The following is a 27,802-nucleotide window of genomic DNA, read 5'->3' on the forward strand; positions in this document are numbered from 1 at the left end:
AATCTAATTAAAAAAAAAAATGGCCAGTAAAAGTCAAGCAGAGAAAGACAACTATCATATGATCTCCCTGATATGAGGAAGTGGTGATGCAACATGGGGGCTTAAGTGGGTAGGAGAAGAATCAATGAAACAAGATGGGATTGGGAGGGAGACAAACCATAAGTGACTCTTAATCTCACAAAACAAACTGAGGGTTGCTGGGGGGAGGGGGTTTAGGAGAAGTGGGTGGGATTATGGACATTGGGGAGGGTATGTGCTTTGGTGAGTGCTGTGAAGTGTGTAAACCTGGTGATTCACAGACCTGTACCCCTGGGGATAAAAATATATGTTTATAAAAAATAAAAAATTTAAAAAAAATGGCCAGTAAGGGGTGCCTGGCTGACTCAGTGGGTTAAAGCCTCTGCCTTTGGCTCAGGTCATAATCTCAGGGTCCTGGGATCGAGCCCCACATCAGGCTCTCTGCTCAGCAGGGAGCCTGCTTCCCCCTACCTCTCTCTCTCTGCCTGCCTCTCTGCCTATTGTGATCTCTGTCTGTCAAAAAAATAAATAAATAAAATCTTAAAAAAAAATGGCCAGTAAATGTGCATGAAAATGGCTTAAAATGACTTATTAAGGAAATGTAACTAAAATTCATGGTTATCATCAAAGAGACAAGAAATAAGAAATGCTGAAAATGTGGAGAAAAGGGAATGGTTGTTATACACATTTGCAAGAATGTAGAGTGGAACATCCACTATGAAAAGCAGCATGAACATTCCTCAAAGAATTAAAAATAGATGTGCCATATGATCCAGCAACTCCACTACTGAGTTTTTATCCAAAGGTAATGGAATCAGTGTCCTGAAGAAATATCTGCATCACTTTGTTCATCATAGCATTTGATTATAATAGCCAAGACAATGGAAACAATCTAAGTGCCCATCAATGGATGAATGGATTAAGAATTTGTGGTATACATACACCAAGAAATCTTATCCATAAGAAGGATGAAATACTGTCATTTGTGACAACATGGATGGACTTTGAGGGCTGAATCCTTTATTATTATCAGCAATAATGTAAAAAATATTATGTAAAGTGTAAAAATGTAAAAAAAATAACTAAATCAAAATACATTTAAAATTTTATTCACAACTTTTTTTTAATTTTTCTTTAAGATTTTATTTACTTATTTGACAGAGAGAAAGAGAGACAGCAGGGAGAGGGAATACAAGCAGGGGGAGTGGGAGAAGGAAAAGCAGGCTTCCCACCAAGCAGGGAGTCCCATCTGGGGCTTGATCCCAGGACTCTGGGATCATGACCTGAGCCTAAGGCAGATGCTTAACAACTGAGTCACCCAGGCTCCCCATATAACTCTTTTAATTAAAAAATAAATAAATAAAATTTTATTTGACAGAGAGCATAAGAGAGCATAAGCAGGGGGAACAGCAGCAGGAGAGGGAGAAGCAGGCCCCCTGCTGAGTGGGGAGCCAGATGCAGGGCTGGAACCCAGGTGGAATCATGACCTAAGCTAAAGGAAGATGCTTAACTGATTGAGCTACCCAGGTGTCCCAATGTTATTTATAACTCTTAAAAGATATATTAGGTGATTGGTTGTGATTGGATAACCTCTAAGGTATATAACTATTTCCATAATTTAATTGTTTTATAATGAATACTCAAAGCAAATAATCATTAGGATAGGATTTTTCATTCATATAGTTTTCATGCAAATTAACGGTTTTCCTATAAATAAATTCTATTTTAAATTTGTATGCATAAATCTAGGTCCAGGGCACCTGGGTATTGCAGTTGGTTGAGCATCAGAGCTCTTGGTTTCACCTTAGGTCACAATCATGGGGTCTTGGGATTGAGCCCCACCAAAGGCTCCTGGCTTTGCAGGGATTCTGCTTGTGGATTCTCTCCTCCTCCCTCTGCCCCTTCTTCCACTCATGTCCTCTCTTTCTCTCAAAATATAAATATGTCTTAAAAAAATCTTAGTCCAGAATACATAAAGAAGTCTTGCAAGACAGTCAATAGGAAGTCAATAACAATTTGATAATAAAGAACTTTACAAGCCAATCATAATAAAAGTACATTTGAATTTTGCCCTTTAAAAAACAAACAAAACATTTGAATACGCAATTTGAAATTTGAAAATTCAAATTTCAAACAAATTTGAAAGCAAACAAAACATTATATAATGAGTGGGGCAAGATATAAATGGCTGTTGTATAAGATGTTCAGCATCTTTATTAGAGAAATTAAAAGCACAAGGAGATGTACTACACCTCCACAAGAATGATTATAATAATCATAATCATAATAAAAAGATAAATAAGAACATAGAGAAACTGAAACCAATATATATTCCTGATGGGAAAGTAAAATGATACAGTAACTTTGAGAATCGATTAAGAATAAACTTACTATACAATCCAGGAATTCTATTCTAGGGTATCTATCAAATGACCCAGAAATATGCCTACATAAAAACCAGTAGCCAAATGTTCATGAAGTAACATTATTCACGGTAACTAAAAGTTGGAAACAATCAAAATGTTCATAGTTTGTGAACTCACAAATAAAAATATATTCTCCAAACAATGGAATACTGTTTGATAATAGAAAAGAACAAACTATGAATACATGTTATAGCATGGATAAACCCCAAAAGCATCATGTTAAGTGAAAGCAGCAAGGCTCAAAAGGCAATATATTATATGATTTCATTTATATGAAATGATCAGAAAAGACACTATTATGAGTCAGAAATCCTTGCCTAGGACTAAGGATAAGAATGGGGGTTGACTGTAAATGAGAACAATGGAAGTTTTTTCTTTTTTAATATAAGATTTTATTTATTTATTTGTCAGAGAGAGAGCACAAGCAAGCACGTGCACAAGCAGGGAGAGCAGCAGGCAGAGGGAGAAGCTGTCTCCCCACTAAGCAGGGAGCCCCATGTGCGACTCATCTCAGGACCCTGGGATCATGATCTGAGCTGAAGGCAGACACTTAACAGACTGAACCAACCAGGCATCTGACCAAGAGAAGTTTTTTGGTTGATAAGAATATTCTGAAACTGGACTGCTGTGATGGTTATACAATTCTATCAATGTACTAAAAATCACTGAGTTGTATAATTATAATAAAATTCACTGCAAGTAAATTATAGGTCAATAAAGCTTTAAAAATACAGAGTAAGGGATGGTAACAATGTACAAACTGGACTTCTAGAATCATTTTGTAAAATATATTATGATAGAACATGTTATAAATCAATCCATGAAAATACATCATGTAACCATAGAACACACTTTAATTTGTTTCCAGCATTAAGATGTGTAGTGTGAAATTTTAAAAAATTCTTTCCTCCTACATCCATATAGTATTTATCTTTACGTTAATAAATCATAGTTCAGATGGAAAACAGAGTAAGTGTTCCCTAACATGCTGTATCTCCTAAATCAAAATATCTATGATGCAAATGGTTGCAAGCTATAAAGGAGTAAATAAATTTCACATTATTTGAAAAAAGGCAGCCAAGATAATACCTAGCCTCATTCAAATAACTTCTTCTGTATCTGAATTTTACTTATTTATAAAAAGGATCCTGATTTTATAGATATTTGTGTGAAATGTTCATTTAGGGTATATCCTCATACAGGGCATGGACCTTAACTAAAGACAGCTCAGATTTATAGGTCTTCAAACTGCCCTCTCACTCCTATGCATGTGTTCTTGTGTTTCTCTACCATTTTTTTAATCTTACTATATTTTATAGCTTCCCTTTGCAAATAAAGTATATTTAGTTACCTTTTATATATTTGCTATATAACATGTATATAATATTAGTGTTTGTTTAGAAAACAAAAAACTATAGTATTACAGTCTCTCAGGTAGAGCTATCTTGCAAATTGACAAGATACACAAGATTGGATAAGATCTAAAGACAAGCATTAAAAGAACATACTCTTTCTGCTTCACTTGATAATGATCATGTATACCATAGGATGAATGTTCCTTAAACCTGAAAAGTAGGTGCTAAATTGGGGTATCTTGGTGGCTCAGTCAGTTAAGCATCTGACTCTTAATTTCAGATCAGGTCATTGTCTTGGGGTCCTGGGATGATCTAACACAGAGTTAGGCTCTGTGCTCTGTAGGGAATCTGCTTGAGATTCTCCCTCTCTCTCTGCCCTTCCCCCTCCCCACTCATGCTCTCTTGCTCTCTCTTTCTCTCTCACATAAATCTCTAAAAGAATCCTGACAAGTAGGTGCTAACTTGAGAAAGGACTATAAATAATTCTTTAGTACATAGAGAAATTTTGAATATATATATTTTTTTAATTTTTGGAAATTTTAATTTAATGTAATAAATTTCACATTGATTAATCCATTGATGATTGGAAGTACACCAGGTAAATAACATTCTAATAATCTGTAACCCAGTGTAATCTTTGTCTCCCCTATATTCTTTCAACTTTGGCCATCTAAACAAAATTGCTTACTCATATAATGTACACACACACACACACACACACACACACAGTCAACTAAAGTAAGTCCTTATAGAAACATCTACCTAAAGTATCACTTAGGAAACTCTTAGAGAAGCCTTTCCAAAACTCTTTATAATATCAGTATTGTCTAGTTAAGCTCATTAATCAAACAAAAAGTATGTCACCATAAATTGTCCAAATGTCTTTATGTAAGTAATGTGATCAAATATTTAAATTGTTTCTAACTATCTGGCATTTTTCAAAAAAATTCTATCACCATCTGACTGTCATCATTGCAGACTCCAATAATTGGTGTATTGCATTTAATTAATTCTCATAATTTTCTCTTAAAATATATCACTTAGCTCTAACAATTAATCTACATATTTTTTAAAAAGAAGTTTAAAACCACAAGAGAAGATTTCTCTTCCAGATTAGATGCCAAAGACTAATTTATCCCTACTTTTCCCTGCTAAGCATAACTATAACCCTGGAACCAATACAAGAGAAAGCTATACAAGAGAAAACAAAGAATAAATAAGAAAAATGGAAGGAGAAATGTGAACTGGTTAGGACTCTGGCATCGGAGAAACTACACCACAGTAGGTGTGTATGACTCCCTCACCCAAGATAAGAAAGTGATTTAGGTTTGGCATTTCCCAGCCACCAATTTGGCATCCAAAGGAGACCCAGGCATGTTCATTCATCCTGAATGAAAAGGATTATTGCTGACACCACCAGGCATATCTAGCAGCACTTGCAGGGGTAATTTTAATGGAGCCTCACTGACAGTAAGTGGCCAGATGAAGAGCTCTTCTTTCCTGAAAGACCTGTGACACCCCTCTCAAAACAGAGATACTAGGTGTGGCTACTTGTCACTGACAGAATACTAGCACAAAAAGCACATGGCCCAGGAAGTTTCTTTGTCCCCATGGGTCTGAGACTCCCTTCCCATAACCAGGGGCACTGGGCAGATAGAATGTAATCCCTATCACCTGTTGATAGATAGGTATTAAGGAGAACACAGATTGCATGGAGCACTGGGTGTTATATGCAAACAATGAATCATGGAACACTGCATCAAAAACTAATGATGTACTATACAGTAACTAACATAACACAATTAAAAAATAAATAATTAAAAAAGAGTCTGCCTTCAGCTCAGGTCATGATTCTAGAGTCTCTCATTGGGAAGTCTGTTTCTCCCTCTTCCCCTCCCCCTGCTCATGCTCTCTTTCTCAAATAACTAAAATCTTTAAAAAAAAAATAAAGATAAAACGTAATGACAAGAAAAAGCCAACTGGAGTAAATACCTGGCCCCAAAAGTATTCCATCACCCACATGCAATGGGAAGGAATCTTACCACAATAAGGGCATATTAGGGATAATTTTCTATTTAAGTATGGCATTAGACTCCCTTCCCCTACCTAAAGGCATATGCAAACCTTGAAGAAATTATTTTATCCCCCTCAGATAGCAAAAGCATGAACTACAGGGAACCGCAGCTGTACAGATAAACCAAGCAGACAAAAATGGTATTGCAAAGGCTCTGAAAATTAAATTATCAATGGAGCCAAAATCTACAAAATAGACTATAACCTACATGCTAAACATCAGACAATTGTCCAAGATAAAAGATTTATATAGGATCTAGAGTCTCTTATCACTAAAGACGAAATGTCTAGGATTATATAAAAAATCATGTCATATCAAGAATCAGGAAAATATCAGTTTGAGTGAGAAAAGAAAACCAACTGATGAAAACAAACAAAATAAGATTCTAGAGTTATCTGCAAGGATTATAAGATAGTCATAGCTGAAGTATTTTAACAAGCTATTATAAATTTTCTTGAAACAAATGAAAAACAGAAATCTTGCCAAAAACATAAGAGCAAATGGAAATGATAGTGCTGAAAAATACAATATAATTTTTTTAAAAATTGCTGGATGGATTCAATAGCAGAGTAGAAAAGATGTAAAATTGAATATGTAAACTTGAGAATATATTATTCAAACTGAATAGAAAATAGATTGAAATATAAAATGAACAAAGCCTCAGGGATCTGTGGGACATTAACAAAAGTTATACCATTTGTATTGCCAGAGTCCCAAAAGAAGAGAAAGAATGTGAGGTTAATTTTTTTAAAAATAAATGTCCCACATTTTTTAAAGAAATAAATTAAAAGACATAAATCTATAGAATCAATAAGCTGAGAAAGTGCCAAATATACCAAAAGAGAAAAAAAGTCAAAACACATCAGTTGAACTTCTGAAAACTAAAGGCAGAAAAATCTTGAAAGCAGCCAAGAAGAGATGACACATTACCTATAAGTGAACACTAATCTGAATGGCATCGGATTTGCCATCAGAGCATTAAAGCCAAAAGGAAGTGGCACATTTATCAAGTGCTAAAAGAAATCTCAACCATAAATTCTATAGCCTTCAGAAATTAAGACAAAGCTAGAACAATTTGTCATAATTAGATCTATCCTTAAAAAAAAAGAAACACACACACTAAGGAAATTACTTTTTTCAAACAGAAAAGGGACAGCAAAGAGACTTGGAACATCATGATGGAAGAAAGAAAAGAAATATGCCTAAATAATTTAGACTATTCTTACTCATGATTTTAAAAAATATTTGAAATTGAAACAAAATTATAATACAACCTGATACTGAAGACGATGATATTTAAAAGTCTGGAAGATACAACAATCTAAATGGAAGTAAAGTTTCCACATTTTAATAAAGTAGTAAAATGCCGATACCATTATATTATGACAAATCACATATGTATATTGTAGCACACAAAGTATTCACTAAAATATACATATAACACACAAAAGCACTGTAATTTATCAATTTAAATCCTGGTACATTATTAAAGAAAAGAGAAAGATAAACAAGAAACAGAGGAAACAACCAAAATAAATAGCAAACAAACTGAACATATCTATAATTTCCTTAAATGTAAATATTTCAATTAAACTAAGTAAAAGACATGTGGCACCTGTGTGGCTCAGCGGGTTAAACTAAGTAAAAGACAAATATTTACAGTAGATAAAAAATTTATGGCCCAACTATATACTCTTTAAAAGAACAGTAACGGGGAGTTGAAAGTAAAGAGATGCAAAAAATAGACCACGCAAACATTGATTTAAAAAAAAAAGAAAAGAAGAGTCATTGTGTTTATATCAGATACCACAGAAGTACCAAGGGTCATAGAGGCTGCTATGGACAATTATATGTCCACAAAATGGGAAGCCTAGAGGAAATGGATGAATTTTTAGAAACATACAACCTACTAGGACTGAATCATGAAGAAATAGAACACCTGAACAGATCAGTTACTAGTAGGAAAATTAAATCGGTAATCAGAAACCACCCAGCACAGAAAAACCCAGGACCAGATGGTTTCACAGGTGAATTATACTAAACACTTAAAGAAGAGGTAATAGCAATCCTTTACAAACTCATCCAAAAAAATTTTTTAAAAGTAGATAATACTTACAAACTCATTTTATTGGGTCAGCATTACTTTGATACCAAAACCAAAGATACTTCAAGACAATTACAGGCCAATATCACTAATGAACATAGATGTAAAAAGTCTCAACAAAATATTAGGAAATCAAATTTGACAATACATTAAAAGAATTATTCACCAAGATCAAGTGGGATTTATTCCAGAGATGGAAGGATCATTCCACATCTGCAAAATTAATCCATGTGATACATCACACTAACAAAAAGGAAAAGTCATATGATAATATGACCTCAATAGATTCAGGAAAAACATTTGACAAAATTAAAGATTCATTTATGATAAAATTCTTAACAAAGTGGGTATAGAGGGAACATACCTCAACATACTATAGACTATATATGACAAAACCCACAGCTTACATCATATGCATTGGTGAAAAGGTTGAAGAGATTTTCCTCTAAGATCAGGAATAGAACAAGTGAATCCATGTTCAGTATATTTATTCAACATAGAATTGAATATCTTAGCTAGATTAGGCAAGGAAAAAATGCATTTAAATTGAAAAAGAAGTAAAACTAGTTGTATTTGCAGATATGTTATCATATATAAAAACCCTATGGACTCCACCAAAAACTGTTAGAACTGATAAGTGAATTCAGTGAAGTCACAGGATACAAAGTTAACATGCAGTAATTGATTGCATTTCTATACACTAATAATGAGATATCAGAAAAAGAAGTTAACAATCTAGTGTATAATCACATCAATAATAAAATACCTAGAAAAAATTTAATGAAGTTAAAGACCTGTATGTAAAAAAACTCTAGGAAATTGATTAAAGAAATTGAAGACAACACAAATAAGTGGAAAGATACTCCATTCTTATAGATTGGAAAAATTACTATTAAAATGTCCATGTTACCCAAAACAACCTACAAATTCAAGCAGTTTCCACCAAAATTCCAATGTAATTTTCACAAAGATAAAGAATCCTAAAATTTGTATGGAATGACAAAAGACCAGGAATAGCCAAAATAATCTTAAGAAGAACAAAGCTGAAGGTATCATGCTTCAGCTTTTTCAAACTACATTACAAAGCCATATTAATCAAGAGTATGGTATTAGCATAGAAACAGACACACAGATCAATGGATCAGAATAGATAGCCCATAACTAAACCCACACATATATGGTCAATTAACTTACGATAAAGAAGCTAGAAATATACAGTGAGTAAAGAACAGTCTCTTCAACACATGGTGCAGGGAAAACAGAATAGGCACATGCAAAATAATGACATTGGACACTATCTTATATAATACACAAAAGTTAACTCAAAATGGACTAAAGACTTAAACTTAAGACCAGAAACCATAAATTTCTAGAAGAAAATATAGGCAGTAAATTCCTTGACATTGGACTTGGTGATTTTTTAGATTTGATACCAAATGCAAAGGCAACAAAAGCAAAAGTAAACAACTATGACTACATAAAACTAAAGAGGTTCTACATAGCTAAGAAAATCTTAGCAAAATGAACAAGTGACCTATGGAATGGAAGAAAATATTTGTCTACCATATATCTGTTAGGGCCTAATACCCAAAGTATATAAAAAACTCATAAAAACCAATAGTGAAAAAGCCTACAGTCCAATTAAAAAATGGACAGAGGATCTGAAAAGATATTTTTCTAAAGAAGGAATATAGATGACCAACAATACATGAAAAGGTGGTTAACATCGCTAACCAACAGAGAAATGTAAATCAAAACCACACGAGATATCACCTCACACATGTTAAGATGCCTATGACCAAAAAGATAAGAAATTACAAGTATTTGTAAGGATATGGAGAAAAAGGGACTCTTGTGCACTGTTGGTACAAATATAAATTGATGCAGCCATTGTGGAAAACAGTATGGAGATTCTTCAAAAAATTAAAAATAGAACACTATATGATCCAGTAAACTCACTTGTGGGTATTTATTTAAAGGAATTGCAATCAGGGTTACAAAGAGATATTAGCATGCCCCTGTTTATTGCAGCATATTGCCAATAGCCAAGATGTGAAACAACCTAAATGTTGATGTCAGAAGAATGGAGATTATGCTGAGTGAAGTAAGTCAAGCAGAGTCAATTATCATATGGTTTCACTTATTTGTGGAGCATAACAAATAGCATGGAGGACAAGGGGAGAAGGGAGTTGAGGGAAATTGGAAGGGGAGGTGAACCATGAGAGACTATGGACTCTGAAGAACAATCTGAGGGGTTTGAAGGGGCGGGGGTTGGGAGGTTGGGGGAACCAGGTGGTGGGTATTAGAAAGGGCACAGATTGCATGGAGCACTGGGTGTGGTGCAAAAAACTGGATACTGATACGCTGAAAAGAAATAAAATATTAAAAAAAAGAATGGAGATTATAAACTGATTATGCATACACACACACACACACAAATATTATTCATCCACAGATAGAAAGAAATCACCATTTTCAGGAATATGAATAGATCTCGATGGCATTATGCTAAGTCAGAGAGAGCAAGACAAATACTATATGATGTCATGTATGTGAAATCGAAAAACCACCACCACCACCACCACCCACCAAAAATGAGCTCCTAGATGCAGAGATCAAATTGGTGGTTGTGGAGGCAACAGAGGATTTCAGCAAAATGAGTAATGACCACTAAGTCCTGGAAATGTAATATAAAACTTGACAACAAGGGGTGCCTGGGTGGCTCAGTGGGTTAAAGCCTCTGCCTTTGGCTCAGGTCATGATCTCAGGGCCATGTGATCAAGCCCCACATTGGGCTCTCTGCTCCACAGGGAGCCAGCTTCCTCCTTTCTCTCTCTCTGCCTGCCTGTCTGCATACTTGTGATCTCTGTCAAATAAATAAAATATTTAAAAAAAAATGACAACAATACTGTATTGCTTATTTGAAGTTTGCTAAAAGAAAGGCCTTGTAAATTCTCATCATTAGAAAAAAATATTTATAACTATGTATGGTTATGTATGTCGACTAGACTTATTGTGGTGATCATTTTACAATATATATAAATATCAAATTATTTTATTATATACCTGAAACTAATACATTATTAATTATATCTTACATAAAAACAACAGTCATTATATTAATATTGGAAGGCAGACTTCAATACATGAAGACCATCTACCCTCCTAAATATAGACATATCAATTGACAGAACTTCAAAATACATGAAACAGGGGCGCCTGGGTGGCTCAGTGGGTTAAGCCGCTGCCTTCGGCTCAGGTCATGATCTCAGGGTCCTGGGATCGAGTCCCGCATCGGGCTCTCTGCTCAGCAGGGAGCCTGCTTCCCTCTCTCTCTCTCTCTGCCTGCCTCTCCATCTACTTGTGATTTCTCTCTGTCAAATAAATAAATAAAAATCTTTAAAAAAAAAAAATACATGAAACAGAGCTAACATAGCTGGAAAAAAAAAGGATAAATCTGCGGTTCTAACTGGGGATTTCTGTAGACTCCTTTCTGCAACTTTTAGAGTTATCACAGAGAAAATCAGCAAAAATATAGAAAATATTAATAGCAAAGCAATCAAGGTCACCTAATTAACATATGTAGAACACTTCACTGAACCAAGGCAGAATACACATTTTTTAAAGATTTTATTTATTTATTTATTTGTCAGAGAGAGAGAGAGAGAATGAAAACACAAGCAGGCAGAGTGGCAGGCAGAGGCAGAGAGAGAAGCAGGCTCCCTGCTGAGCAAGGAGCCCAATATGAGACTTGATCTCAGAACCCTGGGATCAGGACCTGAGACCAAGGCAGCAGCTTAACCAACTGAGCCACCCAGGCATCCCAGAATACACATTTTTTAAAGTACAAAGGGAACATTCACCAAGAGAGGGTTATCCTGCACCACAAAACAAACCTCAATAGAGTTAAGATAATTGAAATCATATAGTGTGTTTTGGGACTACAATGAAGTCAAATTAGAATTTTAGAACAAAAAGAAAACAGTATCTCTAAATACTGGAAGTTAACACATTTTTTGATAATGCAAAAGGTAAAAAATGGAAGTGTGAAAGTTAATGAAAAGAAATAATACTGAATGAAAATTAAAACACAATATACCAAAATAGGTGTATTTCAGCTGAAGAAGTGATAAGGGGAGGAATTTATAGAACCATGAACTTACATTTCAAAAGAAAAAAGATATCAAATCAATTACCAAAGTTCCTATTCTGAGAAGCTAGAGAAAAGATAAAAATAAACAAAAGCAAGTAGAAGGACAAAAAAAATTATGAAATATACAAGTAGAGATCAATGGAGTTGAAAATAGAATACAGAAAAAAATCAAAAATTTTATTTGAAAAGATAAAAAATTAATAAACCTCCAGCACGACTGCCTACAAACATAGAAGAGAAATACATAAGTCATTATCAGGAAGGTAACAGGGGCTGCCCTTATAGATTTGAGGCCATCAAAATGGTAATAATGGAATACTGTGTACAGCTTTACACTTACAAGTTTTTCTAAAAATATAAATGGGACAATTCAGTGAAAATAAAAGCTACTAAAATTCATTCAAGATCAAACAGACAGCATGGATTGTTATAGGTTATAGTTTAAATAACTATACATTAAACATTTGAAAAACTGATTTCATAGGACAGTTCTTTAAAAATCATCCAGTTGGAAATGGAGAGTTCTACTAAACAGTCAAAGAAAATCAACACTGATTTTATAGTATTTTTCAAGAAGGGGGAGGAGAAAACACTTTCCAACACATTCTATCTGATACTAAAACCAGAAAAAGATACCATAAAAGAAAACTACAGACCAATATATATTATGAGTATAGATACAAAAACCCTCAATGAAAAACTAGCAAATAAAATCTATGGACATTACAGAAGGATTATATACTATTTTCAAGCAGCATGTATCCCAGGAATTCAAGATTGTTTGCACAACTGAAAAACAGTATGATACACCATATGGAGAGAATGGGAGAGAACAGAGGATCATTTCAAAAAAATGTAGAAAAAGCTTTTGAGAAAATACAAAGCACTTTACTGATAAAAACACATAAACTAGTAAATAGAATTTCCTGAGGATAAAGTGCATCTATTAAAAAAAAAAAAAAAAATCAGGGGCACCTGTGTGGCTCAGTGGGTTAAAGCCTCTGCCTTCAGCTCAGGTCATGATCCCAGGGTCCTGGGACCGAGCCTCGCATCAGGCTTTCTGCTCATCGGGGAGCCTGCTTCCCCCTCTCTTTCTGCCTGCCTCACTGCCTACTTGTGATCTCTGTCTGTCAGATAAATAAATAAAATCTTAAAAAAAAAAATCAGTAAGGGCACTTGCATGGCTCAGTTAGTTAAGTGTCTAGCTCTTGGTTTTGGCTGAGGTCATGATCTCAGGTTTGTAAGATTAACCCCTATGTCAGTCTCCTTGTCCCTCCTTCCTCTTCTGCCCCTCCTTTCATTCACACACATGCTCTCTAAAATAAATAATGTCTTTTAAAAAAAATCAATTAAAAATGAATATTTATGTCACACTTAATAGTGAAAAATTGAGTTTTTACCTCCTAAGATCATGAAAAGTAAAAAGATGTCCATTCTTTCTAATTCTACTTAGCATTGTACTAGAGGTTCTACCAGGAAATTAGGCAAGAAAAAGTAATAAATGTCATCTATATTGGAAAAGAAGAAGAAAACCTGTCCCTACTTTATTTTTTATTTATTTTTTATCTTAATTTTTAGGGGGGGGAGAGGGAGAGGGAAAGAATCTTAAGCAAGTTCCAGGTCCAGCATGGAGCCCAGTGTGGGGCTTGACCTCATAACCCTGAGATCATGACCTAAACTGAAATCAAGAGTTCAATACTTAACCAACTGCACCACCTGGGTGCCCCATATCCCTACTTTATATAACATTACTTTGTATATAAGAAAAACAAAGGAATTTGCCAATATGAGCTATTAGAACTAAGTTAAATAATATCACACAAGATCTACCTACATAAAGTATCAATTGCATTTCTATATACTGACAACGAACATTCTAGAAATTAAATTAAGAAAACAATTCCATGTATAATAGCATTAAACATAATATATTTAGGCAGAAATTTAACAAAAGAAATACTAAATCCATAGATTAAAAACTACAAAATATTATGTAAAGAAATTTAAAAAGAACTAATATTGTTTAAAAAAAATGTAAAGACCTAAATAAATTCATGGACATGCCATATTCATGGGTCACTTTCAAAGAAACTTCCTGATTATTTATTGTTGGGTTGTATACTTTTATCTACTCTGACTAAACATGGGAACAGGGAAAATAACCATAAACTGGGTCTGAAAACAACTGGACCTCCTGTAAAATAGATTTGGAGCACAATATTTACCAACTCCCTCACAAAAGCCTTACTCCAATTGAGGTCTGATGCCATCTTAGGTCTTCTCATGTTAGAGTCTGTCCAGGTCCCAAACCTAAGAGTCCTAGAAAGGTGTCCAATTTCTCTTGTCCAGCAAACAGGTACTTAGATAAATACCTAGAAGTCACTCCTGGGAAATTTGGGAGGTAATTTTTATTTTGCCTACTTGTGGAACAATTGGAGGGGGATTTCCTTAAAAGAGTTACTATCCCTTCCAACCTGTGTTCTCAATTGATAATTGATTCCACTCTAGAAACTGAGTAAAAGATTGCAATTTTCTTTTATGCTATTGTATCAGCCTTATCCTCATGAGCCATTAATATTTTTTGTTTTTATTTTGTTTTTAATTTTATTTTTATTTATTTTATTATTATTATTTTTTTTTACTCCAAGATCATGCTTTACTGATTAAGCCAGCCAGGTACCCCTAGCCATAATAGTTTTCAGTTGCACACACTAATCAAGGCCCTAAGCCCCTTCTATCTCATACCTACTATTAACTCTGCAGATCTCTCCTGGTCAAATGACCCTATCCTGGTTTCCAAACTTGCTGTACATTAAATGAAGTACACCCACTATGTTTTTGACAGTTAAATACTCCTACATGGTCTCGTCTATTCTGGAAATGTATCTGTCCAATTGACACCAGGGAGCCCAGTTTCTTGGTGATAGTATCATCTGATGTAAATCCTAGTCAACAGACAATAATCACTGAACTTAGACTATAGTGTTTTAATGCACACTTTTTGTAAAGAACCACATAGTAAATATTTTAGAATTTATAGGTTATATATAGTCAGATAATTTTTTTAACAATTCTTCAAAAAATGTAAACAAACAAACAAAAAAAACCTACATAGTCTTAGCTCATAGACTTACGAAAACTGACCACCCTCCAGATTTGGCCAAGTCCACAATTTTCTGACCTCTGCCTTGAGATGAGCATGTCCCTGAGAAAATACATCAGGTGATGGATTTTCTGGTCTCTTGCAATACATTATTTCTAACATTCAAACCATCCGTAGCCTTCTTATTTCTTCCTCAGTACTCTGCCAAATAAACTCTAGTGTTTCCATTTCATTTACACAGGCATTATTGATTCAAAACTTCAGGGAGCCATCACAGCAGTATATTAGGACAGACTGTAGGTGTAACTTAACAGGATATTAAATCCTAAGTGATGACAGATTGCACCCAAGCTAATAAAGCATCCTCATAGTACACAGCACACTTCCATCCAGTACTCTTGAGGTAGACTTTCATCTGTGTTAGCCTACTCCTGTTAGTATTTATTATGCAAGTCCTTTAATTATTTCATTTCACTAAGCAAACTGTCTCCTTGGGTCAGGGACATTTTCCTTCTTAGGCTAAGCCTATGTCAATTGGTCTGGAACAAAAAGGGGAAGACAGATTTTGGGGAGAGCTAACAGTCAGGGGGACACTAATGATCTCTAGAAAAGGGCCTTATCCCCCAAAGCATTCAAAGGAAAATGACTGTTCAAGGTTGTTAAGCACATCTATCCAAATATTTCCTTTAGGACCCTTAATTAAGCATAGAAAACTAGACATTTAATTACCTTTGCTGATCTAACCCCATTTATAGTTAAATCCTGAGCCCAGTTTTCTGCAGTCTGTACAGATACAGAAGATGGTGATTTTCTTAGTGCTTCCATGGAGCTTTTGTGACTTTCACAGCATGCTCTAATTTAAGAGTTGGGTGACCAGAGTCTGTAATTTCCTTGCTTTAAGGCTTCTGAGGCATTTAGCAAAAGTCAGCTCTCTTCATAATCTTTATAATTTCCAGTTATAAAAATACTTCAATTTCCAGAATTACTGAAAAGGCCAACTCTTTTATTTTAACCTATATTTCATCTCAAACCACTTCAGATGATTATTTTAATTAGTGAGATGCTACAGCATTCTGGGGGTTATCAGTACTTAGGACCAACAGTAATATCTCTGTTACCTTTGGGCAGGTGAGTGATCCATTTACTTAATACCATCTTGAGGTTTTTCTTTGTAGGGCCACTTCCAGTACCAAATATTTTAAATTACATTCTCCAAAGAGCAGAGATGAAGACAGAAGTGTGGATGGAATCGAATTTTTCAAGAAATGAAGGTGAGAGACTGGGGAACAAGAAATAGTAAAGAAGGAAAAGTCACCATAAGGGAGTACTACTGGGTGACTGCAATGGGCAACAACAACAACAAAAAGTAATTATATGGAGATATGCTAAGGAGCATAAAGAATGTTGCCATGACTTGATCATCTGATACATGGGAGACTGAGGCACATATCCACCCACTCTTGTCTCCTTGTAGTGGATCGTTTTCCTATAGGTTGTCGATATCTTCATTGTATGAGCACTATGTGGACTCTAGTAGTGTACAGAAGCTCCTGAAGCAGAAGGTGGAAATATGTGCTGTGCAGGTTTGTGATGAGGCATAGAAAGCAGAATTCTTAGCTAATATAGAAGTGTCCACTGCAATTATAGCTAATTTGAGAAGAAGGCTAAAAGCAAGTGAAGCAGAGTACTAAAAGTCCCATCATTGCACTTCTATAATTAATATAAATAGAAAACTACTGAATGAATAAAGAATAAAACAGACCTGTACCCCTGGGGATAAAAATATATGTTTATAAAAAATAAAAAATTAAAAAAAAATAAAGACCTGTAGTTTTTCTGCAATAGTCAGCTTTCCTACAATGATCCACGGTACTGTAATGACAGCTGCCTTCTCTGTGGCTTTTGGTGATTAAATTACAAGGCATTTGCTCATTTTTTTCACTCTTTTCATTTAAACATAACTTTTTGAGTGTGTGATAATAACCTACTTTAATTGATGAGGATTCAGAGATGAATTTTCAGACTTCTTAACTCTAATATGTATAAATAGTATGTATATATATATATATATATATATATCTTGTACCTATATTTAGATATAGGTAATCTTGTATCTATTATCTATATATAATATAGATATGTCCCTCATACTAATTTTTTCATACAAATGAAAAAATATTCATTTGAGGTACATTTTTTAATATTATATCATGCAAAAACACCCAGCTTACATATCTAAAATTTCCCTAGAGGCTTTGAAAACTCTGGGAAAGGTAATGAGCAGACAATAAACTTCCAAAAGGTCAATGAAATTCAAGAAAAAGTTTCTTTAAAGGTAAAGTAGATAAAAGACCACATTTACCCTCTGTTTTATGGATGATAGGATAAAGCTCAATAATATGAGCAATACTGACATATTTCTAAGACGATGAAAGGCCATTTCATCAGGCAAAGTCGTCAACAAGGTATATATCACACATAAAGGGCAAATCTACAGAGCTCTTTCAGGGCAGGTGAGCAAGAAAAAGTTGACAGTTATTGTTTTGTCTCTAGATATTATTTCAGAACAGTATATACATTTTCCAAAGGATTATTTTGATCTTTCACTTAACAATGTAAGTGTACTTGAAATAATTTTCATTAAATGTTTAGTATAATATATAAATAATAAACTGCCTTTTTCCCCCCACTCTTAAAATGGTTATATATTTTGTAACTGCCATTTGTCCATTTAACTGTCACTCTTTACTTCATAAAGTAAATGCATGATGGTCATTTACATTAAATCACAACAGACTTAAAATACTGATAATCAGTTTCATTTGCAGAGACAATAAAGTAATTGTGAAAATATATTAAGTAAGTAATTTGTAATTTTGTCAGATATCCTTCAAAATAAAACATTTTTGGATAAAAAGTAGATCCTTATGAAATAAAGGATGCTTTGTAGAGAAAGTAAAATATTGCAATTCTTAATTCTGGGAAATTGGTAAGTCTTTGCTTATAGGATTGTTCAATGAGCCTATAGAACTTGGTTGACTGTGTACTTCCTTGCTTACAATCATAAAAATGTTTTCAAACTCAGTAATCATCAGGAAATACATATTAAATCCATGTGATTCAACTATAGCCCATAGGAATAGTTAAAAATTTAAATAGCAAAAATTCCAAGCATTGCAAAAAATGCAGAAAAATTGGAACTCTCAACTAATGTTTATAAGAACAAAAACAGTACCATTTGTTTAGAAAAGAGACATATCTACCAATTTTGAATCTATCAGGTAACATAAAATGCTCAAAATATACTCACCTAAAACACACATACATACTAAGACTTTATTTTTAATGTAGCTATTAGCAGTTCTTGAGAATGACAGACTGGGACTGTACAAGTTTTTATCGATAGCTGAAAGAATAGATCAATGTTGCTATATCCCACAATATATAGCAACTAAAATAAACAAACTACTACTATAGCTATAATATGGATAACTCTCACAAATACTAAGTGTAAAATGACAGATGCATCTACACAAAGTTTAAAGACAGGGAAAATGGACCCATGTTGTTACAAAGTCTGATAGTGGTTATTTGGGGGAGGTACTACTGATTGGGAGAGAAATTAAGGAGGCATCTGGAGTGCTGGTGATATTTCACTTTCTGAACTGGGTATGGTGATACCACTATGATTACTTTGTCATAATTCATGAAGCTACACAGTTCTTGTTTGCAGACTTTTCCATTTGCATAGTTCAAAAAAAGTTTATCATAAAAACTTTTTTTGATAATTTCTCCTGAGCACATAAATACATACGTCCAAACAACTGCACTCAATAGTGGAGATAGGAGTGGTAAGCAATACAAAAATTGATCATGTGATTAATAACAGATATTAAAATTCTATTATTTATCATGTACTATTCTAGACAGTAAACAAACAAAAATCCCTGCCTGTTTTCTTCTCTAAAGAACTTTCATTTCTTATGGAGGAGTTATACAATAGACAACAAAATATTTAGGATTTCAACAAATGCTATAACATGTAAGTGCAAAGTTCTATGCAGTACCCAAGAGACCAGCCCCCATTTGGTGAATCCAGGGAAGATTTCTTAAAGAAAAGGAAGTTATGGTTGAACTCTGAAGGACAAGGAAAGGACAAGGAAAGAAAATTTATGACTAGTCATAAGCAGGCACATATGAAGACTTTACAAAAGGTCATAACGAGTACAATCTGAGCAAGCAGAATTTCAGGCAGGATGGCCCTGGAGAAGCCCAGAAAGTGGAGATCAGGCAGAACCTTGTAAACCATACTGAACATGTTGTTTCTCCAAAGAGCAATGGAAAGCTACTAAAACTTGTGAACAAGTAAATAGTATATCAAATTTCCATTTTAATAGATCATGTTCATTACAGAACCAATGGATTAGCATAAAGATTTACAAACATCTTTTTGCAAAGGGCAAGATAATCTTTTAGACTCTTATGTGGCACAAGGTCTGGGTCATAAGCACTCAACTCTGTTATTGAAGTGGGAAAACAGCCATAGCAAATCTTTAAATGAATGCAGGTAACTATATTCCAGTTAAACTTTGTGAAAATAGGTAGGTAGGATTTCAGGCTTTAGTTGGCCAAACTTTGATTAGAGGAAGAGAGAAGTATGTGAGAATATTTATCAAGCTAAATTAGTGGTCTAGTTAAGAAACAAAGGTAACTTGGTCTAGGATGTTGGTAATTTAATTTAAAAACAAGAAAATGTAACCCAAGTAATGGCTGTTTACTATGCGCTCCCAATTTATATAGGGAGGTCTTATATTCATATCTTACTTTTTTTTTTTTTAATTCCAATTCACACCCCAAGATGTAAAAATTTTTAAGGAACTCACATTCATGTGTTTATTTTTGGCTCTGAGGTTTTACTTGCAATCAATTATTTCAGTATATAGATCATCACAACTTCCTAGTCAATGAAGTCTTTTTCCTTAGAGTGACTGAAACTTAAGTTATCATAATGAATTTAATCAAAAATATCCACCTACAAGTAATTTTTAAAGATTTTTATTTTTCAGTAATCTCTACATCTAATGTGAGGTTCAGACTCATACCCCGAAAACAAGAATTTGCACACTCTGCTGACTAAGCCTGCCAGACATCCCTACAAGTGATTTTTAAATGCTCCAGTATCATTAAAATTTGTGGAAAGAGGTTTGATTTGTAACAGAAAATCAACTTAAAATTTTGATCTATAATTGTTATTTATCTATATTCACAGGGGGCTAAATACATCTAACCTCTCTTAAATTTACTAGTACATCAGTTTTTACAAATGATCCTGACTAATTGTATGTACAATCTAAACTTGGATTTTTCATGATCTTTCTAAACATCAAAATTTCACTGTAAGTAAAATGTTAGCTCAATTTACTCTATGCCTAATTTCTGGGTATTTTTCAAGGATTTTTGTTCATATCTGTTTTTTCTTGTCTTGTTTATTTCCTTTTTAAAATTTTTTTTAAAAATATTTTATTTATTATTTTGAGAGAAACAGAATGAGAAAATGAGCATAAGGAAGGATCAGAGAGAAAGGGAGAAGCAGGTTCCCTCTGAGCAAAGAACCTGACATTGGGCTAGGACTCCAAGATCATGACCTGAGCTAAAGGCAGATGCTTAACTGACTTACCACACAGGCAACCCTATTTTCTTATTTTTAAGATTAAGAGTACATGTTAGACATTTGATGTTATATGAGAAAAAAGAACTTCCTAAGTGTATAGTTTAGATTTTGGGGTCTCAAGCAAGAGAAACTCTTGTTCACATAAGCAAGAATGGATGCATAAGCAAGAGCTCACAGAAGAGAGATAATGGCTAGAGAATGAGACATGGAAATGTTTAGAAACATGAATTTGTAGAAACAAATGTGTAGTAACAATACAGCTTTGGAGTTAGGACACAGGAACCTCAGTAAGGTCTTACTGAAACATTCCATTCAGGGCCTTGCATCTAATATGAAGAGATCTCAACTGTTTCTTTTATCTTCATGTTAGATTGTTCATGATCCAAGGCCCTGGAAGAATATAACTGCCTAGTTAGGCTTTGGTTATGGGTCTGTTCCCTGGTTGTATTAAGCCAGATAAAAGAAGGGATTCTGCCTTTGATTGTGTATTAGGAGATAACACCAAGGCTTACCGAGATGATACAGGACAAGAGAAGAGGTTTTACCCAAGTGCTGAAAAGGAGAAAGAGATCCTAGGAAGAATGTACTTATATAAAAGGAAGAAAAATGTGCAGCCAGTGACTGTTTTGACTATACTACAATAAATTCATCATTTTTTCTTCCAGCTTCATTAAGATATAATTAACATATAATATATAATTCTATATTGTACAACATGATTTGATAAACACCTATTGTGAAATGATTACCATAATAAGCTTTGTTAACTCTTCCATCACCTTATATAATTACATTTTTTAAATGGGAGAACATTTAAGATCTTAGCAACTTTCAGTACAGTATTGTTATCTGTAGTTACATGCTGTTTAGTAAGTAGATCTCCAGAACTTATTCATCTTATAATTGGAAGTTAAATCAACGAGGTTAATTAGGTCTGGTGAAGTCCCAGTTTAGTTTGAAAAGGAAAGATTACAAGCAATTGGCTCTTAATAGATATATGAAGTTCATAAGTCATAGGAATTAAGCATGTGTAAATCTAATTATAATTCATGTGTGTTCAGTATTAAGAATATACAAAAGAGAAACTTGTCTATTTTTATGTAGTAGAGCTCCTTAGGAAATCTGATTTATTGGACACATGAGAATGACTGGTAATTAGTGTATCAATTGTCTTAAATGGTTTCTTTAAATTACTAAAGGATGTGTTAAAGTATAGTAAAAACTTGATTAAGGGGAGTCCAATAAACAAAAAGCTCTGTTTGGGGGCGCTTTATTTTTAGAAGGGAATAAAGTAAAAGACCACACAAATGAGAAAAATTCAGAGCTTGCTATAGAGGGAGTCAGCCACAATTACTTGTACTGGGAAAAGATGGAAAAGTGCAAAAGCTTACAGTGAGAAAGAGAGGTAGTCAGGTATGCTCTCTGATTGGAGGTTGTTGTTATAGGGAAGCTGGAAATGGGCTGACTTGGAAGCAGGATAGCATATTTGATTTTTTCCATTGTTTCTGAGTTGAAAGTAAGGGCCCAAACCAGGAATCTGGCTGTCCAAACTCTGACTATTCTGGGACAATTGATTCCAAAAATGTGGTTTGGCTTCCTGGATTGATTGATTGAGAAGTTGTGAGTCAGAGTTCTATGGTTATATATAGCCTGGCTTTTATCCACTTGTATATTCAGTCTCTCAGTTTCCATTTTGGTAATTCTGTTGCTTTTAATAAGTTTACCAATTCAAAAAACAAACAAACAAACTAGAGCCAGATATTCACTGCTCAGTGCAGTGAAGTCTAAACCATAGTCACTTGTCTCACAGACCTTGACCTTTTAAGTTGTTGTATAATCAATGAGACAGTGGCCATGCAGTAGCATTTGAGACTAAATAGATTTCAGTGGGCCAGGATCATGACCACTATGACAAGAATAACAAATAATAGTCCCTGGAATACATTTCTGAATCAGAAACACTAATTACCCAACCCTAAAAGAGCAAAGCCTAAAAGAGCAAACCCCGCAGGCAGTGAGGACCAACATTACAAAGCCAAGTACATCTTTAAGACAAGGTTTAGACAGCTCAGCCTTGCTTGTTTCTTTGATCCAAGTACAATAAGCATTAACAATGGCAAAAACCCCACCAAGACTATACAACAAGAATTCTAGAGCAATACAATTGTCTATCAATGCTCATGCCAACAAGCAGAGATTGAGTTGTATTTCATCCAGATGAAAGATTTTATCATTAATAACTTCTGCTGGAGTTAATAAGTTTCTTACAATCTTTTCTATTTGTATGATCCCACAACTGGGAACATTGTTCTGAATGTGTAAAAATGAGACTGTAATTCCCCCAGGGGGAATACCTCAATAATCAAGCATGGTCTGATGTTTGAGTTTACATCTGAGTTGAAATTCTCAACCTTGTTAATTTAAAGAAATATTAGGTCTGTGAACAAACAAGTCTCAGAATACTATTCCTAAAGTGCCCAGATATCCTACTAACAATGGAATTATTAAGTAGGGATATGCATGAAAATCTAGAAAGCATTGCTTATGAATTTTTCATGACACTGGGCCAGAACCAAGGTCTTATGTTAGCAGGTTTGCATATTTGAATTTCTATTCTTCTTCTTCTTTATGTTCTATATCTGGTCTATAAGGGTGTTGAATTACCTAGGGAGTGAAGGAAGATGGTGGGGAAGGAGGATCCTGAGCTAACCTTGTCCCACAGACACACTAAAGCAACTACTACATGTATTGCAATGTTCCCTGAAAATAACCTGAAGAATGGTAGAACGTATCTTCCATAGCTAGTTGTAGAGAGAAAACCCCATCAAAAAGAGTAGAAGGAGCAGAGACCTAGTCGGGAACCAAACCTTTGGTATAACTAACCACAGATGGGAAGAGCAAATTTCAAACCCCACACTGGGCACCCCTGGCCCCAGTAAATCACACTGGGATGATAAGTTCCTATAAAATCTGGCTTTAAAAGCTAGCAGGGCCCAACCTGGGCCATTCTAAAAGCCAGTGGACCCTGACCATGAAAAACTGGAGGGGAAGAGGAAACTGAGTCCCTGAACTTAAAAAGTTGACATGCCAAATAACTCAGCCTGAGACACCACACAGAAAGAATAGTTTGAAAAGTGTATGGAGTATAGATGAAGATTTACTGACTAATTTTGGAACATGTGCTGGAGGGGTAGAGACCTGCAAGAACATTCCCTGGTAGATACCATTTTTCTTACCCTCCCCCAGCCCAGATAGCTGGATGTTTGTGTGAGCCAGTACTAACACTCTCCATCTTCCTGGCTAACACCACATGCCCCACCCTGGTGCCCTTCTGTGGATTTATACCAGCCAATCTCCCTACCTCAGCAAGTACATCTTAAGAGTGGCTCCCATCCTACCACACACCTGGTAGGCAGCCCCAGCTGGGACCAATATCCCTCTAAAATGACTCCTGCTCTGGAGAGGGGAAAAAGCTAACTCCACGTACCAGTGAACACATAATTCTCACAGATATTAAGCCTCTCAGTAAATACAGAGCAAGGAAGCTCTGCCCATCAGTGTACTCACAGCCATCCCAGTGGCTAAGTAAAGTCAGACAGGCCAAGTACTAGCTTTGCCACCACCAAGCCCGTTGGGGTCTATAGCCAAGCCTTTTAGCTGGCCACAAAGGAAGAATAAACTACTTGTTGGTGTGCCTAGTGGCTAAGTGCAGAAACCCAGGCTGAGAGCCTGCCCCAACTACCAGCAAGCCTGAGGAAGCTGAAGCTGGGCAACTCAATTGGTAACACAGGGAGAAAGATCTGCACACCAGATCATTGCAAAGCAGGTCATTGAGCTGAGCACTAAGTTCTTTCACCAATGTGCCCACACCAGTTATAGCTCAATCACAGCAGGAGGGGGCACACAGCCTGCACAGGAACACTCCTGGAACAGCTAGTTCTAGTGACCAAGGGGGATTGTACTACAGGTCTGCATGGAACTCTTTGTATACAAGGCCACTACTTTCAAGATGAGGAGATATAGTTGACTTACCTAATACATTGGGAACAAACAGAGAATTAGACAAAATGAGAAGACAGAGAAATATGCCCAAAATGAAAGAACAAGGCAAAGCCACAGAATAAGAATTAAATGAAATGGAGATAAACAATAAGCTTGATAAAGTTATCAAAGTTAAGATCATAAAGATACTCACTAGACTTGAAAGCACAGTGAATGAACTCAGTGGGAACTTCGACAAAGAGATAAAATAAATATAGAAAAAACTAGTCAGAGTTAATAATGCAATAACTGAAATTAAAAACACACACACACACACACTAGAGGGAATCAATAGATTAAATAAAACAGAAGAACGGGTCAGTGATCTAGAGGACAGAGTAATGGAAAGCAACCAAGTCAAACATCAAAAAGAATATTATAAAAATGAGGATAGGTTAAGGAACCTCTTTAACATCATCAAGCCTAATAATATATGCATTAGAGGGGTCCCAGATAGAGAAGAGAGAGACAAGGGAACAGAAAACCTATTTGAAGAAATAATAGCTGAAAATTCCCTAATCTGGAGAAACAGTAATCCAGGTCCTAGAAGCAGAGAGAACTCCAAACAAGATGAATCCAAGGGAAGGTAACACAATATTTAATACATATTAATATGATAGTTATTTAATACAAATTAATAATTAAAATGTCAATAAGTAAAGAAAGAGTCTTAAAAGCAGCAAGAGAAAAGCAAACAGTTACATACACACACACACACAAACAGAAGGATATCAGCTAACTTTTTAGCAGAAGCTTTCTGATACAGAACGAAGTGGTGCAATATATTCAAGAAAAAAGAATGGAAGAAAAAAAAAGAAAGAATGAAAGATCTACAACCAAGAGTACAGTACCTAGCAAGGCAAAGTTAAAGAAGTTCATCACTCCAAAACAGACTATCAAGAAATGTTCTGAAGAATTTTTTTTTAAGGTAATTCTTTAAATGGAAAGAAAAGACAGTATTTAAAAGAAAATTATGAACAGAAAATAAATTTCATGGGTAAAAACAAACACATAGTACAGGAAGTGGATTACTCATTAATAAAGTCAGTATGGATGTTCAACCACAAGAGTAGTATAGTCAATTTTTTCTACAAAACTTACTCAAGAAATACACAAAATAAAGATATAAAATATGACATCATATATATAAAATATGGAGGTGAAGTAAACATTTAGCACTTGCAGAATGTGTCTGAACTTAAGTAACCATCAACTTAATATAGATTGCCATACACAGAGGACCTTATATATGAACCTCATAGTAACCACAAACACAAACCAATGAGATAAACAAAAAATAAAGAGAAAGTCATCTAAACATAATACTAAAACCTGCCCTTAAGAAGAGAGCAAAAGAAACAGAAAATTGCAAAGCAAAACAAATGAAAAACGAATAAACAAAAACCAGGAAAATAATTAACAAAATGGCTAAAAGTACACATTTATCAATGATTACTTTAAATGGAAATGGGCAGAACGCTCCAATCAAAAGACTAGCGCAACTGAAAACAAAAGCAAACAAACAACAAAACAAAACAAAACACCAAGATCTATCTCTGTGCTGCTTGCAAGACTCATTTCAGACCTAAAGACAGATACAGATTGAAAATAAAGGAATAGGGGAAAAATTCCATTCAAATAAAAGCAAAATAAATAAGGAAATAACAAACAAATAAATAAACAAACAAACAGGGGTAGCAATACTGTATCAGTAAGTTTGAGGGCAAAAACTACTGTTCGAAGTAGTCTAAGAATGGCATTAGAATAAGTATATTCTGACCTAACAGCTATAATAAAGAGGAAGAAAAAAGAAAAGAGCCTTTATAGGTAGATAACAAACAGTAGTCTATAGAAAATAAAAATGGTTATAAGCAGATATATTTTTAAAAGGAATTACTCATGGGGCATCTGGGTGGCTCAGTGGGTTAAGCCTCTGCCTTCAGCTCAGGTCATGATCTTAGGGTCCTGGGATTGAGCCCCGTATGGGGCTCTCTATTCAGCAGGGAGCCTTCTTCCTCCTCTCTCTCTGCCTAGTTGTGATCTCTTGTCTGTTAACTAAATAAATAAAATCTTTAAAAAAAAAAAAAAAGGAATTAAGCAGTGGTTTTGATGTCTAGTCTTGGGTAGAATCTGTCCACTATACAGGGTTATAAGCTTCGTCTAAAGGTTTATCTACTTCTGAAGATTAGCTGCTTCTAGAGAATCTTTGAGAAACTTCCATTTGAAACTCCATATTAGAATAGACTTTCAGTTGTGTGCAGTTCTCATTTCCTTTTCCAGTTGTGAAATGTGAACCCAAAGATTGATTCCCTGGAGTTTCCCTGTTGTATTTGTTAACAGCATCTGATAAGGTCCCTTTCAAGATGTTCAAGAGCAGTTTTTATCTGGTGTCTCTTCCAAGAGGTGAGATTTCCTGGTTTTATATCATGAAAGGTTTGTTTAGAATGATGTGTGGGGAGGATGGCCATAAACTTTCAGCAATTTGGGGGCACCTGTGTGGCTCAGTAGGTTAAAGCTTCTGCCTTCAGCTCAGGTCATGATCCCAGGGTCCTGGGATCAAGCCCCGCATCAGGCTCTCTGCTCCGTGGAAAGCCTGCTTCCTCCTCTCCCTCTGCCTGCCTCTCTGCCTACTTGTGATCTTTGTCTGTCAAATAAATAAATAAAATCTTAAAAAAAAAAAAAACTTTCGGTAATTTAACTGGGTATAGTGCATGAGTCTCTTGCAATGTTTTAGAATGTCTATGTGTAGCAGGGCAGAATCTAATATTAAAGATAAAATCCTTATATGTAGTCTTTAGTTACTAATTCATAAGGGCATAACTAGTCATAAGGGCATAACAAGTCATAAGGGCGTAAC

This window comes from Mustela putorius, unplaced genomic scaffold (genome assembly GCF_011764305.1).
Source record: "Mustela putorius furo isolate JIRA1106 unplaced genomic scaffold, ASM1176430v1.1 tig00003937_pilon_pilon_pilon, whole genome shotgun sequence".
Taxonomy (NCBI): Eukaryota; Metazoa; Chordata; class Mammalia; order Carnivora; family Mustelidae; genus Mustela; species Mustela putorius.